Source organism: Coturnix japonica, chromosome 1 (assembly GCF_001577835.2).
Source record: "Coturnix japonica isolate 7356 chromosome 1, Coturnix japonica 2.1, whole genome shotgun sequence".
Classification (NCBI taxonomy): Eukaryota; Metazoa; Chordata; class Aves; order Galliformes; family Phasianidae; genus Coturnix; species Coturnix japonica.
In genome coordinates this window covers 121,002,092-121,014,434 of record NC_029516.1, presented here as the reverse complement: position 1 = coordinate 121,014,434, position 12,343 = coordinate 121,002,092, and positions in this window count along the sequence as shown.

Sequence of the window (12,343 nt, the reverse complement as noted above, 5' to 3'; positions counted from 1 at the left end):
ATAGGAATAGGAATAGGAATAGGAATAGGAATAGGAATAGGAATAGGAATTTTTCTTCAACTGTCCTTTGAACAAAGTCAGATGTTACTACATATTTGGTCCCATTCCAGAGGAATTCTGAGGAGATCTGTAAGAGTTAGCTTATCCAGGAGACTGAAGAAATATCTTATCTGGATCAAATTTTGGCACAGATAGGTTTTAGGGTTTTCTGCCTGATAATTTACTAAGCTGCTTCTATGAACCTTAAAAAAAAAATAAAAATAAAATAAAAATAAAAAAGTTTCTGAAACATTACAGTTAGGAAGATTTTACAAAACTTAAAGGTTCAGTCCAATTCCACATGCATATTGATGTCTAGTAGTGTTTTTATGCATCTAACTTAAGAAACTGGTCTAGGAGACAAGTCCTGGGACTGTTCAGTCTGGAGAAGAGGAGGCTCAAAAGAGACCTTATTGTTCTCTATAGTGACCTGAAATGAGATTGTAGTGAGGTGGGTGTCAGCCTCTTCTCCCATGTAACAGCAATATGATGGCCTTAAGCTGTGCCAGGGGAGGTTCAGGTTGGATATTAGAAAAAAACTTCTCATAAAGAGTGTTGAGTCAGTGGCGCAAGCTGCCCAGGGAGGTAGTTAGTGGTAGGTACCTACCAGGAGGTAGGTAGTGGACTCACTGTCTCTGGAGGTGCTCAAGAACCATGCAAATGTGGCACTGAGTAATATGGTTAGTGGGCAGTATTGGTGGTATGTGGATGGTTGGACTGGATGATCTTAGAGGTCCTTTCCAACATTAATGATTCTATGATTCTCTAAGTCCTATGTCATATCCACAAGCCTGTAAAAACATCTTAAATACTCTAGCATAGCTAAACATCATTAGATGTCTGTTGTATGGACATCTGACTTCTGTCATAAAGGAAGGTCAAGCGTTAGCTTACTCACTGGCATTTTCTTACAAATAGATTAACCTAGATGCCTGAAGCTGAAGTTGAAACCTATCCATGGAACTCTATGATTAGTTACTAGCTAAGCCAGTGTTGTGAGAAACAGCTTTCAAGTTAGGCATTGATAAGTCCTATGTTGAGGAATATATGCCCTTGTTCAGCTCTGTCCCCGAATGCCTGAAGAAAGCTGAATCAGTTTTCCCTGAGCCTAGAAACAGATGTACAAAGGTCATTCATATTTCATATTTAATGCCACTAATAACTTTTGACTTCAGCTCTTCATGAGAGTACTGATTCAAATGCTTACTATACATTTCTTTAAGACACAGGATAAAACTGCTGCCAGATTTCAGTTCTAAACAAAATAAAATTGTTTACGTTGCTTTTGTATTTGCTTTCTGTGATAACTGCCATAACTACCTTTTCAGTGTATTACTAAACTCAATTAGAAATTCTCACTTGGCAACTATGTGCTGCAGTATTTTGCTGAGACTAATGAACAAATTTTCATAAAATCAGCTTGTGACCATGTGATGACTATTAAAACTTATAAAACCACTACCAATTATCATGAGGAAATCAGCATACTGTGGCAGTGTTATAGGGTGCATCGTGAACCAAAGTACTTTTAGCTCATCAGAGATTCGCCTGTTCATGCTGGAGCACAGACCCAATTTTAAGCAGACAGATGGAAATACAAACTTCTAATATTCCTCCTCTAGTCTGTACAACAAATATGTTTAGAAAAGAGGAATTGCATTGACCTTGAAATACTATTGCATTGTATGTTGCACTCAAATTTCTTCTTTTCTATCATTTTCTATCAGTGCTTTTATATAAAAGCAAGTTTCTCATGTGGCTTTTTAAAAAGTATAATCAAATAACTGTCACACATTGTTAAATCAGTTTTATTCCATGCAAATTAGCAATTTTTTAGAAGGCTTTCGTACCTTTCTATATATACCTTTTCTTACTAGTAACACTGCTTACTATTATCTGCTGTCATCTTGGATGCTAATCCTTCTCTTCAGTATATTTTGCTCATATAGTTGATGTATCTTCTGGTAATAACTAGACTTGTCCTCTTACTACCCTTCTTCTTTTTATTTATTTTTTTGCTAGCAAACTTAGAGAGCTGTAGCCATGCTGGGAATTGTTTCACAGTGGGTTCTCTCAGTGATGCTCAGAGATGCTGAGACACTCCTTAGAGAAAACTAGACATGACCACATCATCTGATTTACAGGCATTTTGTTTTTTTCAACAGTTAGAAATTTTTCTAACACTCAAATCTTTTTTTGTGACCCCTATTAATCTCCATATCTTTACTTGTTTGCTTGCTTGCTTGTTTTCTGTTTTATTCTTTTCACATCTGTCTTCCCCACTTGTTTATTTTGTCTCTCATAACAGACAGCAAGACTAGGATCCTTCTTTGTTTAGGTGTCTATATATGAATATCTTCATTTGAGCTATTCAGACTGGACTTTCTTAGAGAAAATAAATGTCCTTTTTTAGGTTGTGTTTCTCTCGTGTGATCTTCTGAAAAGTTCAAATGATTTACTCCTTAAAACTACACACTGGTCTCCAAAAGAGCTTATGTTAACTAACATGCCTACTATTCAGATGTCTACATCTACATTGAAATCTGATCATATGATGAAAATAAACAAAATCAGATGAATCATGTCATCTTTGATAATAAATCTAGTTTAATGGAGTCCTGATTTTGCATGCAAGTGGATGCCATAACAACATTAATAAAAAACAGCAGTAATTTTAATGTGTGTTTCTTTATACTGCTTTGCTTTTTCCATTCTGCCAAAAAATGCCTGTAACTTAACGGTTATTTAGTGCTTTTCTGCTTTTGAACTTTCACTGTCCACAGAATATTGCAACACTGAAAGTATTGTGTTTAACCTAATAGCAGTTCAATGAAGTAATCCAACAGCATACACTAGGTGCCTACAGAAGCAGAAACATCCCGGCCATAAAAATAATGCCCTCAAAAAGCTATTTAGAGAAACATTTAGTTCTCTTTAGTCTTTCGGAATGAAGATGTGTTTGTGAGGTATTTTATACATGCAAATGCTTCATTTTCTTTCTTTAAGTCTTTATAGTACTATTTGTTTTCAAATGAGTTTTGTGGTTGCTTCATATAGGGAATGCAAAAGTCAGGGTACATTTCACCATTCTGTGGCTAGCCATATATTTTCTTTAATAAATCATCATTGAAGATGTGAACAAGTTTAATTTCACAATACAAATATTTCCCTTTTCAATTTGTGTATTTGTATGTGTGTGCCAGAAACAGATTTTTCTAAAAAGCAATAACCTAAGAAACCACAAATTTGGCACAGCATAAAACTGTGCCAAATAATACTCCCATGGAAAAACTGCATGTGATACAGACCATTTATATTTATGAATCCTGAGCTTAAAGAAACACCTATGTTTTTATTTAACTTTCTTTGGAAGCCATATTCAAAGATTTCTGACTTTTTTGGCAACATAATGAGGTATAATCATAAATGCCCTTCCTGCTGTTTGTCTACTAAGAACAGAGCCGTGGGCAAATAAACAATCTCTAACCCACCTGAAGTATTGATACAGTCCAAACTGCAGTAAAACTTGGAAATCATGGAGACTGGAGAGAGTATCAGTTTGCATTGGAAATAATAACTACTGGGTTATGAACTGGTCTCTCTATTGAGTCTACTTTGTCTTTCATAGCCATGACATGGTGACTTGAAAATAAGATAGCCAGTGGAGCTCACTTCCATTTACCTTTTGAACACTGTTCTGATATTTCTTAAGCCAGGTCGGGACCAGTGCAGCTGGTAGGAAAAAAGTAGAGTGTTTTTCAGACATCTTCTGGAAGAATAATTGAAAAAGACAGGCTGCAGCAATGTGAAATAAAGATATCAGGAGTAGTCAGCATGGATTCACCAAGGGGAAATCATACTCAACCAAAGCTACCAACTTGGCAGCCTTCTATAATCCAGCTTGGTAGATAAGGGGAGAGCAGTGAATGTTGTCTACTGTGACTTCAGCAGGGCTTTTAACATTGTCTCCTGTAACATCCATGTACGTAAGCCTACAAAGAGTGAGACAAATAACTGGATGACAAGGTGGACTGAACACTAGCTGACTGGCAGAGTTCAGAATGTCATCAGTGGCAGAGTTCAGTTGGAGGCCTGTAGCTAGAAGCGTTCTCCAGGGGCTGGTACTGGGTCCAATTTTATCTAAGATCTCCATCAGTGATCTGGAAGAAGGGGTAGAGCATACCCTCACCAAGTTTGCCATAGTTGGGAGGAGAGGCTGACACACTGGACAGCTGTGCTAGCATTCAGTGAGAGACTGGTGAGTCGGGCAGAGAGGAACATTATGAATTTCAAAAAGGGCAAGTATAGAGACCTGCATCTAGGGAGGAATAACCATGTGTAACAGTACAGGTTAGGAATGTACCTACTGGAAAGGAGGTCTGAGAATGACCTGGGTGTTCCAGTGGATGATACATTGGCCATAAGCCAGCAGTATGTCTTTGTGGCCAGGAAGGAAAGGGGTGTCCTGGAGTGCATTGGGTGGAGCATGACTAGCAGGTTGAAGGAGATTCTGCTGGTGAGACTTGCTAACGTTCACTAATCCAATAGTGAATCGATGGTTCTGATACAATAAGTTGGAGTATTATTTGGGTGATGAATTTTATTGTTAGAGAGGATGTTATGATGGTACCTAAAAAAGACTTACTTTATTTTTATTAGGTTTCTGTTGTGACTAAACAAATTTGATCTGATATTAACTGAATTTATTTCTCAGTTCCCTGGTAGAACAAAAATTCTTTGGCACAAATAGACTTTCAACATACCAGAAAAATTGGATTGGAAAATATAAATCTCTACTGGAAGTGTCAATGCTAAAAACAAACAAACCAAAATCTATAATTCTGCTTGCTTATTTTATGTTCTGGAAACCATTCAAGCTTAGACTATACTAGGATATAAACCTCAGTCACAGGAGTAATTAGGCAGACTAATGCAGCCTATGCCAGGATCTGTACAGCTGCAGCTCCCATTCATCTACTATCTGAACTAAACTACTTGATATGCAACTTCATGTCTATACACTACCCAGACAGAATATCTACTATTTCTGTGAGAGCAATGAAGATATATGCTGGAAGGAATACAGCTAACGTGCCATAGCCTTGTTCCAGTCACTGTGTCCTTTAAGACAGTGTGACAGAACAGCTAAACAAAGGCAGAAGTTCAACCATTTCTCCATATAGTGCATCCTATGTTCCTCATGATTAGAACTTGGGTTTCAGTTTGGCCTGCTGTCTCAATTCTGTAGATCTAGGATGACTATGGACCCCTTAATCTGCAGAGTCCATAGTCATAAATAGGAATTCTGTCACAGAGCTTTTTGAAAAAAGACCTCACATCTTTTCCTCCAAATTTCAGGTGATGCTGTTATCCAAATAAAACCTGAGAAAATGAATCATTCTGCCACTTGGCCAATAAAAGCTCTTTCAAGTTTTAAGAGAATGTATCAGGGATATTTGCATTCTCTCAGTTATATTTCCATTCCCCCACTCCTCTCAATTTGTTATGTTTGGCCACATTGCTGTGTCTGCTCTACTTCAGTCATTACAGACTTCAGGAGATCTACAGTTATTATTTAATAACTAAATTTTTTCAAAGCAGTAAAGCCCAGTTAATTTTGTTGCTTGTAATAAATCAATTAAATTGTGAGGTTTGGAAAATATACTCATGTTGTGAACAGTAGAAACAAACCACCAAGGCAGATTTAAAAGTCCATAGACTGGTTAAAGCTTTTTAAAGACCTAATTTGCCCTAGAGCAAACAGTCAGCAGCATTTTGGAGGTTGTGATTTCCAGATCTAGTAGCCACAGAAAACAGAAGTTCCAAGAACAACAAGGCTGATGGGGACAATGATGATTAGACGATTGACTCTAATCACCCAACTGGGTGATTATACTCGGGGCTCATACCACAGTTACTAACATGTTGGGTTTTTTAATAGAACATTGCCAGTACCAATTTAATAGCTAGGTTTGAGGTGATTCTCTGCTCTTAAAAATATTTTCAGTAGCAGATAATCAACTAGCAAGATGCTTGCATTAGCTCCAGGCATATATTCAGAACTTCTCAAGACTTGTTCATGCACAGTCCACACCAGAGGTCAGGGATATTCCTTGCCAGTCCAACATTTAGTAGCATGAGTAAGGCACCACAGGACTTGGGCATGCAGCTTTTAATTCCTGCCCCAGAAAAAAAAGTGTCAGACACAACATGCAGGTAGTTATTGAATGGAATTCTGTGAAAACATGTACCATGGCTGCCCATGATAGAAATGTAATGAATCAGTTAACTTTGTGGGTGCTTTCCCTAAATAAAAAGTGCAGAACTGGGATCCTGTTCAGCAGAAACAAACAGCCCTACCTTCTCTTTACCAAGCCAGAAAATCTGCTGCTCAAAAATTCATTGCTATTAGAGGGCTTGGCAAGTATAAATGCCCTTCAACAGGAAGTCCTTTAGCCTCTTTGAAGAGAAATTTCAGCACTGACAAAACCAAGACCACAAGAGTATACAGAAAGATTCTTGAAATTAATCCTTCCTGATTTAAAGTGGAAGATAGCAAAATTTTTATTGAATCATCCTACTGCTCTCAAATTATAATGCGCTCTACTAGATTGCAGGTCAGTCACACCAATCTGGAGGATATTATTTTTTTTTCTCTTTTTCCCCCCACTTATTCTTTTCATTCCGACAGCACTATTGATGAAGACCTCAGGAAAAAAAATACCAGCGCCCAAGACACTTTGATGGTCTTTCCACTGTGTAATTATACTTACTCTTGATAACACTAAAGACATGCCTTATTGGTAGTGGCACTGCCTGCTTTCCTTTTCACAGAGAGATGGATTGTTTCTGCAGGCCTTGATGGCCTTCAAATTATCTGAGCACAGAAAAGAGAGCAGAGTGAATTTTATTTTAACTCATTTTATTTCTAAATTTATTTCCCAGTAGCTAGAAGGTGATGACTGCCCCAGCAGTCAAGTCAATTGTTATCTGTGGGACTTGATTATGTTTAGACCCAGTCTCTCATTTTGAGCAAGACACAGTTAATGAGGAGAGAAATGAAAAGTGCATTGAGTCACAGTGTGTTTGTGGTAATTTGTGACACATTCACTCTACTCAGTTCTTTGTTTATTCCTTCCCCCCTCCATGCAGGTCCTGTAGAAAAAGGAACAGATAAGCGAATTCAGTGGTAGACAGTTAAGGGTGTTGAAAGTAATGAATCTATATCTCTCTATCTCTTTCCCCATTGTTGGCAGTAATTGGAGCAGTGTTCATCTATACAGTAAAATGCCAGTGAAGCCCATCTTAACGAAACATCTTTTTTTCCATTATTTTGCAACACATTTTTCATTGACACTGCTAGTTTTTATTTTCACTATGTGCTTTTTTTCTTTTTTTTTTCTTTTTTTTTCTTTCTTTTTTTTTTTTTTTTGCAGGCTTTTTGCCACTCTTCTAAATAATAGTCCATTAAACAGTTCACAGTGTGTGTTCTGTAGAAATGTAAAAAAGTGATTGGATGATACTAATTAAGGAGAGATTTTGTTTCCACTTACTGCAGATCAATGGTGGGTTACATTAAAGCTGCATTTTTGTGATGAGTTTAAACACAAAAGAACAGCTGTGCTAAATACATATTTCAAGGCTTACAGGTAGGTCAAATAAATCTTTCTTTCTTTGCCTGTCTATTTTAAAACTACAGGAAACTGTATGTGAGGAATAGTAGTAAAATAAAAAGGCAAATTTCTCACTGCAGGTTTTGTTTTATTTTTTCACTTGTGGTAGCAGAAACTGTTAAATCAGGAATGCCAATTGCCATGCATTGAGATCCTGTTGGCTTTTAATTTACTCTATAGCCTACTATGCATTAATTTTAATGAGACTTTTTTCCCTCTGTTTTCTACAGTTGCCATTCTAAGGTACCTTCTCCCTGATTTATGGCAGTGTTAGATCCTAGGAAAAGAATGTCTTAGTGAACGAACTTTTCACACTTTTGAAACCGTATTTCTTCCTTTAATCCTAAATTATTCGTAGCTCAAAATTTAACCAGAATTTCCATACAAAGATATGTTCATATGCAAAGAAGAGTGGCAGCTCTTTCCAGTCAGATCAATTAAAATAAAAATGCACTATTTGTTGGCATTCCTTGATCAGCGCAAACAGTGTTCTGAAGAAATTCACCTGGTTGCCTCTGACTAACATAACAAATTCTGAACATATATGACAAGGAACTAAAAGAGAAAATGCTTTTCAGGCACCCGCTGAAAATATTAGAAGCACAAGTCTGTTTTCAAATAAATTCTCTGACTATTTTAGGAATGTGATTTATTTAATATAGAGTCCTAAGTAGGGGAGCTACAGGGACCCTGATTTTATCCAGATCATTACGATATAAAAGAAATGTTGTTTTCACTTTCCTTGAATAAAAACAATCTAGATATCAATTCTAAAATACTTCTAGTAAAGCACTATAACATTGGAAGGTCTTTGTATATCATGGGCTAAGGAGGCTTCCTGATGGCTTTGATTTTTCAGGCACCAAGGTCATGTACAGATTTAATATAATCCAAACAAATTTTCTATGGGAATGAATAAAAAGGTTTAATTTGGTTCTATGTTGACTACTTTAAGTCTGAACTGTGAATTCAGTGCTGCATGCCTTATATCAAACCAGCTTGAAGTCAGACTTGATTTATAATTCATAAGACCTTTATTCTTTGTTGAAATCTGGGTGCACTCAAACTCTAGCAAGCAATTGGGTATCCTGAAAGTATACCCATCAAACTCTGCATGTACACTCTGTTCTAAAACACGTGTTGTGATGACTTCAAGAACTTCTTACTTGTGCATACTTTTCTTGTTACTGCTAGCCTTTCTGTACAAATAGGAACAGACATGGCTAGTGTGAAGGCACTGCTACAAGTTCTGATCTCCACAGTGGGTCAGCTAGCCTGTGCTTCCACCAGTCATGTAAAGTTAATGGTTACCCTAGCATCTGTATTGAAATGCCTTCTTTTCTTTACACATCCTGTAATATAAATTATACCATATTACTGTATACTTCTGGTGCAGAAGCAGTAGCATGTGGATAAGCTGATTGATCAATTTATAGCTTTCCATGCAAAATATATATATCATATTTATATATTTATATATAAATATGATATATATATATCAGTCACAAAGTTCTAAAACACACAGTATTGTGTAAAACTTCAAAGCTGCACTGCACCCAGCAAAAGGCCTGTTTTAAGGGGCAACAACCACTCTTGAACTGAAAACAATGACATCTGGAAAGTATTCTACTAGTTACAGGACAAATTTCCATTGAATAAAATGGTCTTTGAAACCTGTGTTACTGTGCAACCCAATGCTGTTATTATTGTTGTTATGAACTGGGTGGATTAGAGTGAGTAGCACCACTTTTAGTTCAGTTTTGGTCAATGTCTCTGTAGTTGCAAAACCCGCACATGCAGAAACCCTTTATTCAAGTGTGGGTTATCACTGGTATTCTCACAGCAATTTATACAAGGAAACTTTTCCTGGTATAATTCATTAAAAATTAATCAACCCATTTCTGTGCAAATCTCTGTGACATGCGTTCTTTGATGCAGTGAGTGCTGAATAGTCTTTTCTTTATTATAAAATGACACAAGTGGAACTTTCTAATTGGCTGTCAGTGATGTCATACCCAAGTAAATGCACAAGTCGGCTTATTTCCCTTATTATGAACATACTCCATGACAGACTGAGAGTTTCTGTAGAGCTCCTGCCCCTCTTTGGTGGTTAACATCCCTTTGCTCTAAGGATTACAGTTATGCTTCTGTAATAGGATAGAAACTTGCCTGTGTGTTTTCCCATCTTTGTTTGCATGTGGGGGTATTTTTTTTTCTTTAACCATATTCTCTTACTGACAAATTTCTATCTTTTCCCACAAGGGCAATGTATATCTTACTGAAATTAGCAATGACTTTTTCAGGCATCCTTTCAGAGCTCTTTTTCTAGGATGGTTTCACTGTTCGTGTCAAAATCAACAACAAACGTGGACATATTCATATCTAACTAATAATTAACTAACTTAATTCGATATGCAGAAGTTTCAGCAGCCCAGCAACTAAAGGGATATAGCCAAGAGTCATATGGAAACAGTAAGGTTTTGTTTTTGTGGTTTTCATTTTATTTATGTATTTGGTTAACAGCTCCTCATTAATGCAGAGTGATTGCCAGATCTTCAACCTTGCCAGGAGGGTCCACTTTCACTGCAGGAAGATGTGCTCTCCATAGAACGTGCTTTGGCAAGAACAGTACTTCTTCCATTTGTTTTTCTGTTACGTGTTCTGTGCACTTACAAAGCTAAGATAAAGGGCAAATATTTTGCTTTTGAGAGCCACCTTCCAAAAATCATGTGGCAGAGCACCACACCTTCTAGCCATAATTCAAATTGCTTTCCAAACCAAGATTACATACCCATGGTTCCTTCATTCCCTTATCTCCCACCTACTTTCATACTACTTTACATGTAGGTCCTTACCCACATACATCTTTAACCTTACACCCTCCTTCAAGATCCTAGTCCTCAGAACTCTGCAGTCTGACAACACAGACAGGACCACCCTCAAACATACCACAGCATCTTTTCCACTCTCTGATCTCACGAGTTCTCTTTAAATCTTTCTGATAAATTCCAGTCAGGCTTTGCTGGGAAAAGACATTGCAGACCTGTGCTGTTGTTGGGAAAAGTACAAGTGTATACATCACCTAGGGTTGTCTATTAAAGTCCGTAACCTAAGTCTCATCTTAGCTCTACATCTAGACCATTACCCCTAACATGTCCCTTACATTATCAAGCGATATATTTAAGATGCATGAGGTAACAAAAGAAAAATACACTTGGAAACCCCAGCTCTTTAGGTAATTTGCTTTTAGGATACCCTCACAGTTGCCCACAATTGCTATTGCTCACATACACAGTGACAATTACCCTGTGGTATTTTTTATGTTCAGGGTCTGGAAAAGAGTTGCAGAATGCAAAGTGTAATAATCAGAACTAGCATGGTACTGCTGCAAACCATGAGGTTGGAGTTTAATAGTAAAAATTTGCAAAATCAATCACAGTGAGTGCAAAACTTAGCTTGAGAGTAAGGTGTAAGTGCCTCGTGTTGGTATCAAGTTGTCCCACCTTCCACAGTGGGAGTACTCCTTGTTATCTTTTGTTTTATTTCAAGAAAAATAGGAGAGGGGTTTCTGTCTCTTTTTATTCTCCCTTTCATCTCTGTTCTTTTTTTTTTTTTTTTTTCTGTCAGACAATGGCTTAATCTAAAGAATAAAGAAGCCATATGATTATATCACTTTCTAATCCAATTACAGATCTTTGATATGGCTCCTTATCTTCTCTGTTCATGCAGTGATATACAGATCACATGATTCTTTAACTTGAAAATATCTTTGCGTTTCAGTTCGTGCATTTACCTTTTTCTTCCCCTTTCACTAAAATGCAAACGTGTAATATTTAATTATTTGATTCCTATCTTATGAAAGAAAGATTAATAGAGACATTAATGAAGACAGTAATGTAATCTCCGAACTTCCCTACAATAATTTGATTGGGTCTTCATTTCAGAGTAAAGGCTGAAATCCTGGCTCCAAGAAAATGATAACATTGTCATAAAATTTAGTAGGTTCTGAATTTCATTCTCCATTTTCCAAACCACTAGTTGAGAGGCTGGAATGGGATGGCTGGGCAAGGCTGAACATGTGTCCTCTGTGAGGAGAGCCCAACACTGACCCATATCAGATCAGAGCTGCTCCAACTGCTCCAAAAGGACCCAGTACTACCAGAGCTGAGCCAGGAGCAATGATGAGTGAGCTCTGAGAGACTGAATTTAAGGAAGGGAGACATCATTGCACTACATCAGCTTGGAGTGAGGGGTGAGAGCATGAATGGTGGAGTTGAAATAGCCATCAGTATGAAACCACCACACCAATGACCAGTGGTCATTTAACATGAGTGGGATTGCTTTGTTGCTTTAGTCTTATAATTATTACTCTAGGTGATCAGACTGTTACAAACCAGCTGGAAGCAGGAAGTCTTTTCCCCACCCTAGAACTGCATCAAATATCACTGCCCAAGTAGGCAGCAATGGATGTGACAGTGGAACCAACAGAAGTAGATATACCTGCTGTTGGAGCCATTAAATGCATTCTCACCACCCCTTGGAATCTCCCCATCAGTAGTGTTTCCCACACATTTGTTCTATGCACACAGCATAGAACGATCTGTATTTACAACTGAATGTCACATGCTAGC